Consider the following 13,446-nt stretch of genomic DNA (forward strand, 5'->3'; position numbering starts at 1 on the left):
GAGGAGAGGATCTTATTAAAATACAGGTTCTTATTCGGTAGGCCTTGGGTGGGCCTTGAGGTTCTGCATTTCTTTCTTTCTCTTTCTTTTTCTTTCTATTTCTTTCTTTTTTCTTTCTCTTTCTTTCTCTTTCTTTTTCTTTCTCTTTCTTTCTTTCCCTTTCTTTCTTTCTTTCTTTCTTTCCTTCCTTCCTTCCTTTCTTTCTTTCCTTCCTTCCTTCCTTCCTTTCCTTCCTTCCTTCCTTCAGACAGAGTCTCACTCTGTAGCCAAGGCTGGAGTGCCGTGATGCCATCTTAGCTCACTGCACCCTCTGCCTCCCAGGTTCAAGCAATTCTCCCACCTCAGCCTCCGGAGTAGCTGGGACTACAGGGGTGCACCACCATGCTCAGCTAATTTTTGTATTTTTAGTAGAAATAGGGTTTCACCACATTGGCCAGGCTGGTCTCGAACTCTGGAGCTCAAGTGATCTGCCCACCTCAGCCTCCCAAAGTGCTGGGATTTTAGGTGGAGCCACCATGCCCAGCTGAGGTTCTGCATTTCTATCAAGCTTGCAGGTGATGCCCATGCTGCCAGCCCTTTGAGTAACAAGGGGGCTTTATTACCGAGCTTGGCTGAACATTGGGATCATCTGTGGAGCTTTAAAACTACTAATGCTGGGCTCTCAACCCCAGAGATTGCAATATCATCAGTCTAGAATGCAGTTTGAGTACTAGGATTTTGAAAAGCTTCATAAGTGATTCTATTTTGTAGAAATATTGAGAACTACTAGATTGGATGATATTGAATCCAATTTTAAAACAAGGTGTAGCAATAAATGTTCTTCAGCCCTGTGTTGCTGACTTTTTAGAAAGTCAGTTTTGTAGCTCTAGAAAGAATCTGGCTGCATCCATGGATGACCTCCAGATCTCTGCTTAGCATGACTGGGTAATTTCTCCAATGTCTCCAGCACATGCTGTCACTTAACAGCAGAAAGACAATTCCTACTTTCAGAAGAAAAGTCATTCCTGAAGATTACAGTTAAAATATGCCTACAGATGATGAGGTTGTAGTAAATCAGTCCCCTTGCTCTCTGAGCTTGTTCTAAGTTACAGGAAGCAGAAGAAGCAGAGAAGCACTCCATTTCTTTTTTCTTGTAATCTCTAGCATGTTCATATGCATAGTTTCTGAGTCAGTAGCAAACTAAGAACTTCTTGTGTGATTCAAGCTAACCCCTCGATTATCAGAAGCAGATGTTTCAAACGACTGAAAATCAGTGAGGCATATCCTATTTACAGGTTAATAATTGACTACTAGATGCAGGTGCACCAAATGGTCTTAGAGACATTAGATAGGAGAGACAATGTCAGTGCTCCCCCTACCCTGCCTCCCCTAATCTAAAGCCTACTCTGTTTCTTTTATCAAGTGATTGGCTGTATGTTAACAGAGCCTGGGGTACTTTCCTGTTGAAATGCCTTTAATCCCAAGCAACTGGATTGATTTTTTTTTTTTTTGGATGGTTTAGATTGGACGACTGATTATTGGACAGAATGGCATCTTGTTTACACCTGCGGTCTCCTGCATTATCAGGAAGATCAAGGCAGCTGGTGGAATCATTCTAACAGCCAGCCACTGCCCTGGAGGACCAGGGGGAGAGTTTGGAGTGAAATTTAATGTTGCCAATGGAGGTATGTGGTTCAGCATATGCCTTAATAATCACGATTTCTTTCCTCTTATATTATTATAGTCTCACAGTGACCCTTTGATGATAGACAAGCAAGGTGCAGAGGACCTAGCTCAGAAAAATTTAGTGAGGTGCCCAAAGTGACCCAACAAAGAAGTGGCATGATGGGCTCATGAACCCATTTGGGTGGTCTCTTGGTCCCCTGTACTCTTCAGCATAAACTATTGAATAGTTGATGCTTATCTGATATGGAAGGACTCTGAATTTTAACATTAAAACATACCCTGAAGGTCGTTGTCTAAATGACAATGACCCTCATTTTACACATGAACAAATCAAAGGCCTGAGAGGCTGAGTTACTGCTGAAGGCCACAGGGTTGATCAGGGTCAGATTAATGATTTTTAGCCCAAATCCTGGGCTCTCTTTTTCCTACAGTGTTGACTTTCTCTCAGAATCATAGAATTCTTTCACTTTTTCTTATATTCACAGCACTTTATAGTTTGGGGGTCCTTAGTGGAGGGGGTGGGATATATGTATGGAGTAAATTTCTTTTAAAAATTGAACAAAAAAACAGGGAGAATACGAAATAGATAACATGTACCCATTATCTTGTTTTTCTATTTTGCTCATCTTTTTTTTTCTGAAGAATTTTAAAGCAAATTATCGCACAAGAACATTTCACACCCAAATATTTTTGTATGCATCTCTTAAAAAGAAAGACACATTGCTGCATGACCGTGCTAACATACCTAACAATAATAACATTAATTCTCCAATATCACCTGAAAACTAATCTATAGTCAAAATTTTCAATAATCCCCAAAATATTATTATTTATAGCTGTTTTATTCAAATCAGGATACATCTAAGGATGCCATGCATTTGCTTGGCAAGTCTCTTAAATCTCTTTTAATCTAGAACGCTGAGTTTGCATGAATGTGGGTAGGAGCCAAATTTTAACCAGCAACAGTTACCATTATAAATTATTCCTCATCCCAGGCAAAGCAGTGCATTCTGAAGGGAAAACTTATTATCTATCCCTCCTTGTAGACGTTTTACACGTTATCCAAACAAGAAAGTGTACTCATGTTGAATATTTAAAAAACAATATTGTAACCACAAAGCAGAAAACTAAACCACCAAACCACAAAGGTAGACAACAATAGAGGAAGAAGAGAACAAATTATCTACAAAGTAACCAGAAAACAATTAGCAAAATGGCAGGAGTAAGTCTTTTACTATCAATAATAACCTTGCTGGTACATGGGCTAAACTGTCCAATCAAAAGATATAGAATGGCTGAGTGGATCAACAACAAGATCCAACTAGATGCTGCCTACAAGAGACCCATTTTTAAACTTTAAGAATAGGCATATATTGAAAGTAAAGGGATAGAAGGAGATATTCCATGAAAACAGACAGTTACCAAAAGAGAGCAGGGATGCCTATACTTATATCAGATAAAACAGACTTCCAGTAAAAAGCTGTTCCAAGAGACAAAGAAGGTCATGATTTAATGATAAAGAGGTCATCTTATCAAGAGGACATAACAATTGTAAACATATATGCATCCAAAATTGAAGCACTTAAATATGTAAAGCAAATATTAGTGGACATGAAGGAAGAAATATACAGCAATATGACACTAATAGGGGACTTCAGTACTCCACTTGCAATAATGGAGAGATCAACCAGACAAAAAATTAACAAGACAACAATAAATTTGAACTATACTTCAGACCAAATGGACCTATCAGACCTACATACATCCAACAACAGCAGAATATACATTCTTCTCTAGCATACATAGAACATTCTCCAGGATAGACCATATGTTAGGCCACAAAATAAACCTTAACAAATTCAAAAAGATTGAAATCATGTCTAGTATTGTTTCCAACCACAGTAGTGTGAAGCTAAAAATCAATAACAGGAGGAATCTTGGAAAATTTACAAATATGTGGAAATTAAACAACATGCTTATGATGAACTAATGGGTCAAAGAAGAAATCAAGAGGGAAATTAAAAAATATTTTGAGATTAATGACAATGGAAACACAATGTATCAAAACCTACAGTATGCAGCAAAGTCAGTTCTAAGAGAGAAGTTTATAGCAATAAATGCCTAGATTAAAAAAGGAAAAAGATCTAAATAAGTAGACTAACACTATGCCCCAAGGAGCTAAAGAAAGAACAAACTAAACCCAAAGTGAGCAAAAGGAAGGAAATAATGAAGATCAGAACAGAAGCAAATAAAATGTAGTATAGTAAAACTATAGAAAATATAAATAAAATCAAAAGTTGGTTCTTTGAAAAAATAAAATCTACAAACTCCTAGCTAGATTCACTAAAAAAAGCAGACTCAAATAAATAAAATCAGAAATGAAAGTGGAGACATTGCAATAGATACCTCAGAAATAAAAATGGTCATAAGGGATTATTATGAACAATTTTATGCCAACAAATTGGAGGACCTAGAAGAAATGGATAACTTTGCTGCTACTCAGATACATTTTATTTCAAAAACATACACTAAGGTGTTGCTGTTGGATCTTTCCAAAAACGTATTCACACAGAACTTTCAATCACACTGAGCCATATTTGAACAATCTTTCAAGGTCAGCTCTGGCATAAGCTAACATTATACCATTTAACTCAGAAATTTCTTTAGTATTTGATTAATGGGTTTATGTTTGATATGTAATGTAATTTTCTAATGCTAAATCAAGTGGTAATTTTGTTAGTCAAGTTGATTTAGTGGCTTGGGAAGAAAGCTTTTAATGTTCCCCTAATTTTTCTTACCTTTGACATGATCCTTCACATGTCTTATTTTGCTTAGTGATTTTTCTTTTTTTTTTTTTTTTGAGACAGGGTCTTACTGTACCACCCAGGCTTGAGTGCAGTGGTGCGATCACAGCTCATTGCAGCCTTGACCTCCCAGACTCAAGCTATTCTTCCACCTCAGCCTCCCAAGTAGCTGGTACTACAGGCACATGCCACCAAACTTGGCTAATTTTTGTATTTTTTGTAGAGACAGAGTTTTGCCAAATTCTCAGGCTGGTCTGGAATTTCTGGGCTCAAGTAATCCTGCCTTGGCCTCCCAACATGCTGATATTACAGACATAAGCCACAGTACCTGGCCAGTTTTCTTTTTTAAAAAATCTCTTGGTTATTAATTTGAAGCCTTCCTTTTCATAGCTGTGCTCCTTAATTGGGAGCAAATATGAATGGACCACAACTTAGCCAATTTTCTATATATGATCTTTGCCATCCTAATTTAAAGGAATATTAATTCTTTCTTTTCCTCTTTCATTCCACAAACCTGTATTGACTACATCTAAGTTCTAAATGGTGCACTGGATGTTGAAAAAGTTGATGATGAGCAAGAACAAAATTCCTCCTTTCAGGAGACTTACAGTTCAATATGGGAAATATAATTTGTTAAAATATAAAAGTGCAATTGTGTTACATGCTGTACGAAGTACATGTTGACATGTGAGTATATAATAAATGGGCTGGAGGCCAGAGGATTGCCAAAGAGAATGGGCCTCCTGCTGAGATGAAAAGTTGAACAGGGATTAGTTGGCGAAAGTGGAGGGACGATCCTTTCTAGGCAGGAGGAAGAACATGCACAGAATCTCTGAGGTGTGATGCAACAAAGTCTATATAAAAAACTGAAGAAAGGTCTAATGTGGCTTAAATACAGAAGCTAGTAGGAGAGGAGTTGAAAAGAGGCTGGAGAAGTAGAAAGTGTCTGCATTCTGCAGGAACTTATATTGTATAAAAAGAATTTCTCTTTATTCTAAGTGCAATGTGAGTCATAGAACCCCACCCCTGAGGACTTTTGCAGTTTAAATAGCAATCTTGAGTAGTTTTCGAGTTTTTATTTTTTATAATTCTTCAGAAATCCTTTATTAAATAAACTCTTACATGAAACTCGAGATGGATGCATAGGTGGGTGGGCAGATGGATGGATGTATGGGTGGATGTTTGGATGAATGGGTGGGTGAATGGATGGGTTGGTGGGAGGGAGGGAGGTAAAACAATGGGAACAGTGTAGTTAAGCAGACACACCCTAGAGCCAGACTACAAAGGCTCGAATCCTTGCCTTGTCATTTACTAGCTGTGTGACCTTGAGTAGTCACTTAGACATTCAGCACTTCAGTTTCTCATCTGATGATGGGCATAGAAGTTGAAACCCATGTCATAGGAATATTGTGACTACTGCATGAGTGAATGTATGTGAAGCATTTATGATGGCACCTGGGGCAGTGGGTACTCTGTAAATGTTTCCTATTATTATTATTATTTGAGACGGAGCCTCACTCTGTTGCCAGGCTGGAGTGCAGTGGTGCGATCTTGGCTCATGCAACCTCCACCTCCCAGGTTCAGGTGATTCTCCTGCCTCAGCCTCCCAAGTAGCTGGGACTACAGGCACACACCACCATGCCCAGCTAATTTTTGTATTTTCAGTAGAGAGAGGGTTTCACCATGTTGGCCAGGATTGTCTCGATCTCCTGACCTTGTGATCCAACCCCCTTGGCTTCCCAAAGTGCTGAGATTACAGGCGTGAGCCACTGCACCCAGCCTCCTGTTATTATTATTACTGCTGACTGAAGCTAGGGAGAATCTCCCCTGTCCCGACCAGTGCAATTCCTGAGACATCAGAGCTCCTGGGAAACATTGCTTTTAGGCCACTTAACTAGTTCCTTTTCTTATTTAATGGAGCAGATAATGAGGCCCAGAGAGAAGATATCACTTGCCCAGGCTCACACAAAGCCAGATTTTGAACCCAGGTCTCCTGGCTCTTGGGCTTTGTGATTCTCAGAGATCTTTCTGCATGTGATGAAAATCAAGGCAGTACATGAGGAATTTGAGAAGGTCCAGCAACCTGTGGCTCTAACCTTGACTGAGCTGCTCTCTCTGCTCCTGGACCCCTCCAGGATGGGTCCAGAGGCCTTCTGCTAATGAAGTAGCAACTCAAACACTCTTCTGGAGCGGCGATGGAGGTGGATGAAGGCAGTGAGCTATGAGCTTAGTTCACACTTGGACCATGTCTTAAGAGCATAGGATACAAGGTGTGACCTGCAGTACATGCAAAGTGCGGTGATTAATTCACAGATAAGCCTTGTCAGCTTCCCCTCATACCCTCCCTCTCACTCTTGCTCTGACATATTAGAGCAACTGTCTCTCTCCTCTCCAGAAAGATAGGCAATCACAGGCAGTGGTGCCCCTCTGATATTTATGTGGGATCTCCAAGGTGATGGAGGAGAGAGGCCTTTAGTTTGTATCAAAACTAGAAGAACTGTTTATCTTCTATCAGGTGACAACCCTTCATTCCTTTACTTAACACATTGATTAGCATCTGCTATGTGGCCATGTGCTAGGCAGGGCCACTTTCTGAGTCCTGCGAAGTCAGTTGCATAGTGTCCTGCACTTGAAAGTGCCCCACATTCGGTTTAACACTCTGCTGTCACATTAATAACGATATCTTTACACTTCTGTTTTGTCAGCGAAGTCCTGTAGGACAAGGGGGCATGCACAGGAGCAGAGGAGCCACATGTGATGTGTGTGGCCGCCGTTCCCTGCCGCCCCATTCACATAATCTTCTCCATGCCTCTGGGGAGCCATGCTGTGGGATGTGCAGGAAACTCAGCATGCTGTGAGTAGAGGCAGGGTTGTTAGTCAGTGACTGAGTGAGCGGGGCACTAACCAACTGGAGAGACCTCACTTTCCACTGAAACCAGAATGTGCTTGTACACAGAAAGAAGGCAATGACATTTGAAGAGACACAAATGACTGAGGAGCTCTGTTGTATCCTCTTATTGGAGTTACTTCCCTGTGCTAACCGACCCCCGTGTTGAGATGACATGAAAGGAAATGGCAGGACACTATGGCCACAGTGCCCTGAGGGTGCCCAATCTCGTCTCAGAAGCTAAGCAGGGCCTGGCCTCGTTAGTACTTGTATGGAACAAGGAAAGGGGAAGAGAGAGCAGCCTATAGCTCCTGTCCTTTCAGTCCTTCCTTAGTGTCCATGATCCCAAGGTAGGGAGTGTTGCTGGCGTGTGTGGGTGTCAGGAAGTGAGATAGAAAGAGCTGAGCTAGTTTTGTGCAGCGTATCTACTGTTTTAGCAAGAATGAAATACATACACATGGATGAGCTATGGAATGTGAACTGTGTAATTGTGTTGATTCTACATATGAGGTCAATGCTAATATTTTCATTTATACCTTGCATCCTACAATATAAAAACAAATGTTAAAAAGTCACGATAATTTAAATTTATTTTTTATTTTATTTTATCTTATTTTTTTAGATGGAGTCTCGCTCTGTCACCCAGGCTGGAGTGCAATGGCATAATCTTGTCTCACTGCAACCTCTGCCTCCCACATTCAAGCCATTCTCCTGCCTCAGTCTCCCGAGTAGCTGGGATTACAGGCATCCGCCACCATGCCCAGCTAATTTTTTGTATTTTTAGTAGAGATGGGGTTTCACTATGTTGTCCAGGCTTGCCTCGAACTCCTGACCTCATGATCCGCCCACCTCAGCCTCTCAAAGTGCTGGGACTACATGCGTGAGCCATTGCACCCAGCCTTAAATTTGTTTTTTAACTTAGCATGACATTAAATAGCAAATAAAAATACCATGACAAGTCAAGTGAGAGAGAACACAGAAGAAAGGAAAACACTGTATGTTTGAGCACCTTCAATGACACTTTTTCCTGCTCTTTGAACAGAAGCACTGCACTTTCATTTTGCCCTGGGCCTCATGTTACGTAGCTGCTCCTGGTGTTAGGTACCCGGACGCACCACAAACGAAACAGATTCGTTCCCCACAGAGCTTATTAGTCTAGTGAGAGAAACATACTTTGAATAGTCCCAGAAATACATCATTATAAGATAAGTCTATGAAAGAAGTGTAGAGCATTCCTATTCTTGTCTCTGAACAGGGCAGACTTCTTGGAGGAAGTGAAATTTGAACTGCGATGTGAAGAATGAGCAGGAGTTAGTGAGGTGAAGATGAGAGAAGGAGTGTTGCAAACACAGGTCAGTCTGTGCAAAGGCCCTGAGACACAAGGAGCCTAGAACCACGGCTCGAAGACAACTGTCTGGCTGGGGCATGGCTCGTCTTACAGATCACATTAAGGAACAAATAATTATGTTAAGAGTTATGGGCTGCCATTAAGGATTTGGATAAGAGAGTCTTACAATCACATCTGTGTTTTCGAAAGGCCTGACACTGATTGGTACATGGAGTACAGCCTGAAGGGAACAAGACTTGTTAGAAAGGAAGCTATTGGCTGGGTGTGGTGGCTCGCGCCTGTAATCCCAGCACTTTGGGAGGCTGAGGTGGGCAGATTACTTGAGGCCAGGAGTTCGAGATCAGCCTGGCCAATACGGTGAAACCCCGTCTCTACTAAAAATACAAAAATTAGCGGGTTGTGGTGGTGAGCACCTATAATCCCAGCTGCTTGGGAGGCTGAGGCAGGAGAATTGCTTGAACCTGGGAGGCTGAGGTTGCAGTGAGCCTAGACTGCGCCACTGCACTCCAGCCTAGGTGACAGAGACTTCCTTTCCAAAATAAAAAAAAAAAAGGAAGAAAGAAGAAAGACAGAAAGGAGGCTATTGCAGTAATGCAAGTGAGAGACCATGGTGGCTTAGGCAATGGTGGAGATGGAGGAATTTGGGGGAATTGATTGGGTTCAAGAAATAGGCAGGAGGAAACACGATGGATTGGGTGGGAGTAGGGAAACAGATGAGAAGATGTATCAGGAAAGCTGCCTAGGTTTCTGGTCTGTGCCACTGTGTGGATGATGAGAGAATGTGTCAGTGGTGGAGGCCAAGGTCTGAAAGTGGAGGGGGGAAGAGTGAGAGAGAAAATTGTAAGTTTACCTTTATGTTCAGCTGAGGTCCTTTCAAAACATACAAGCAGCAGTATGAAGAATTCCATTGATATATTTGTCCGGAGCCCAGAGTGAGGTTTAAATAAGAAGAAATAAACTCGCTAGTAAAAATTGCAGACACACAAAAGGCTTGAACAGGCACTTCACAAAATAGATTTTCCAAATGACCAATAAACACATAAGTACTCAACATCATTAGCCATTAGCAAAATGCAAGTTAAAACCACAATGAGATACCATTTCACACTAGAATGACTAAAATTTTAAAAGACTGACAATGCTAAATGTTCCCAGGATGCAGAACAACCAAAACCCTCATATATTATGGGGGACATGGAAAATTGTACAACTCCTTTGGAAAACAGGTAGTTTCTACAGAATTTCAATATATACATACGATACAACTCAGCCATTGCATTCCTATTTACCCAACAGAAATAAAATCATTTGTCTACTGAAAAATTTGCAAAATAATGTTCATTGCGGCTGTAGCCATTATAACCCTCAAACGGAAACAACCCAATGTGCATGGATTGTGAATAGATGACAAATGGTGGTCCATCTATACAATGGAATATTGTTCTTCAACAGAAACAAACTACAGGTCCATGTAACAACATGATGAGTGAAAGAAGTCAGATGTAAAAAAGTACATATGTATGATGCAATTTATACGACACTCTAGGCAAAACTAATCCTTAGTGATGAAATCAGATCTGAGGTTACCTGGGGCAGAGATGGGGGTAGCTGACTGCAAGGAGGTGTGGGGAGGGTTGTGAATTTTGGGGAGTGATGGAGCTGCTCTGTATCTCAATTGTGATGTGGTTACACAACTGTATGCATTTGTCAAAACTCACAGAACTACACTCTAAAACATATACATTTTACTGCATGTAAATCTTACCTTAATTAAAAATTAAAAAAATTGAAGATGTGGATTTAGGTAAGATTCACTAAGTGATAAAGACAGAGTTGAGTTACAAGAGAATTGTTATCTCCATCTTGCATGGGAGAAAAATGAAGCTCAGAGAAGTGAAGTGGCTTCCCAAGATCACACAGCTACTAAGTAGCACAGCTGGGGCTCAAAACCAGAGCCATGTGATCAGATGGCCCATATTCTTTTTGTTCCCTACCATCAACCAAGCTCAGGCCCATGGCTGAGCATGATGGCCAAGCAGGGAGGAGGGTCAGCTCCTCTTCAAGGAAGAAAACAGCATGCTGTTCTTTACATATGTAAATGATGTTCTGTTCCTCACCCATCACCACTAACCCTAACCCTAACCCTATAATATATATATATTATATATATATATATATAATTCACTTGTTTGTTTTTAGACACATAGGTTGATTCCATATCTGATTATTAGAAATAGTGCTACAGTAAACATAAGAGTGCAGATATTTTTCAAACACAATGATTTCATTTCCTATGGATATATACCCAGTAGTGGGATTGCTGGGTTATGTGATCGAATGATTGGTTTTTTTTGTTTTTTTTTTTATTTTTTTAGCGAACTTCTATAAAGTTTTGCTTAATGGTTGTACTAGTTTACAATCCCATCAACAGTGTGTAAGTGTTCCCTTTTCTCCACTTCCTTGCCAACTCTTGTTATCTTTTACCTTTTTGGTAATAGCCATTCTAATGGGTGAACTGGTATGTCATTGTGGTTTTGATTTGCATTTCCCTGATGGTTAGTGATGTTGAACATGATTTTATTATATATTCGTCTTGACCATTTCTATATTTTCTCTTGTGGCATGTCTTTTAGTTTATTTTGTCCTTTTTTTTTTTTTTTTTGAGAAGGAGTCTTGCTCTGTTGCCCAAGCTGGAGTGCAGTGGTGCAATCGGGGCTCACGGCAACCTCCATCTCCCTGGTTCAAGCAATTCCCCTGCCTCAGCCTGCTGAGTAGCTGGGGTTACAGGCACACGCCATCATGTTTGGCTAAATTTTTATATTTTTAGTAGAGAAATGATTTCACCATATTGGTCAGGCTGGTCTCAAACTCCTGACCTCAGGCAATCCACCTGCCTCAGCCTCCCAGTTTTGCCCATTTTTAAATAAGTTATTTATGTTTTTGCTGTTGAGTTGTTTAAGTTTCTTATATAATCTGGGCATTAACTCCTTAGCAGATGTATAATTTGCAAATATTGTATCCCATTCTGTAAGTTGTTTTTTCACTCTGTTAAGTTTCCTTTGCTGTGCAAAAGCATTTTAGTTTGATGAAACCCCATTTATCTATTTTTGCTTTTGTTGCCTGTGCTTTTGACGTCTCATTTAAAAAATCCTTGTACAACCCAAAGTTATAGAGAATTTCCCACATGTTATCTTCTAGTAGTTTTTCATAGTTTTCAATCTTACCTTTAGGTCTTTAATCGCATTTGAGTTGATTTTTGTATAAGGTAAAATATAGGGGTCTAATTTCATTATCCCGCATTAGATATTCAATCTTCTCAGTACCATTTAATGAAGAGACTGTCTTTACCCCTGTGTGTGCTCTTGACTCCTTTTTTGAAAATCAGTTGACTTTAGGTATGAGAATTTATTTCTGAGCTGTATATTCTCTTCCATTGGTCTATGTGTTTGCTTTATGGCAGTGCCATGCTGTTTTGCTTACTATGGCTTTGTAGTATATTTTGAAGTAAGGTAGTGTGGTGCCTCCAGCTTTGTTATTTTTGCACAGGATTGCTTTGGTTATTTGGGGTCTTTTCTGGTTTCATACAAATTTTAGGGTATTTTTTTCTATTTCTCTGAAGAATTTCATTGGTATTTTGATAGGGATTGCATTGAATCTGTAGGACATTTTGTTAGTATGGTCATTTCAATAGTATCAGTTCTTCCATTCCATGAGTATATAATGTCCATTTTTTGTGTATCATAAATTTTTCCATCACTGTGTTATAGTTTTCATTGTAGAGATCTTTCACGACCTTGATTACATTTATCTGCAGATTTCTTGGTAGCTATTGTAAATGGAATTCCTTTCTTGATGACTTTTTCAGATAGTTCACTATTAGTGTATAGAAACACCACTGAATTTTCTGTGTTGATTTTGTATACTACAACTTTACTGAATTTATTTATTATTTCTAGTAGTTTTTGGTCAAGTCTTTAGGGTTCTCACTCTATATAAGTATATATAGAAAGAACCCTAAAGAGAGAGAGATCATATATATCTATATGATCATATATATAGATGTATACATATGTATGTGATATCACATTTTCTACCAACAGAAACAATCTGACTTCCTTCTTTACAGTTTGGATCCCTCTTATTTATTTCTTTTGTCGAATTGCTCTGGCTCTGACCTCCAGTACTATGCTAAATAGAAGTGGTAGAAGTGGACATCCTTGTCTTCCTCCATATCATAGAGGAAAAGCATTTAACTATTCACCATAAATAAGATGTTAGCTGTGGGTTTGTCACATATGGCCTTTACTGCGTTGAGGTACACTCCTATACCTACTTTCTTGACAGTTTTTATCATAAAGGAATGTTGACTTTTGTCAAGTGTTCTTTTTGCATCTGTTGAAATGATCACATGGTTTTTGTTTTTCTTTCTATTGTGGTGGTGTATCATATTTACTGATTTGTGCATGTTAAGCCATCCTTTCATCCCTGGGATGAATCCCACTTGATTATAGTGAATACTCTTTTTAGTGTGCTGTCGAAGTCAGTTCACTTGTATCTTGTTGAGAATTTTTGTATCTATGTTCTTCAGGAATATTGGCCTGATATTTTCATTTTGTGCGTGTCTTTGTCTGGTTTTAGAATCAGGATATTGCGAGCCTCATAAGATGAGTATGGAAGTATTCCTTCCTCGTTACTTTTGTGGAAAAGTTTGTGGAGAATTGGTAGTTATTCTTTAACTGTTT

The sequence above is a fragment of the Pan paniscus genome, chromosome 16, assembly GCF_029289425.2.
Source record: "Pan paniscus chromosome 16, NHGRI_mPanPan1-v2.0_pri, whole genome shotgun sequence".
NCBI lineage: Eukaryota > Metazoa > Chordata > Mammalia > Primates > Hominidae > Pan > Pan paniscus.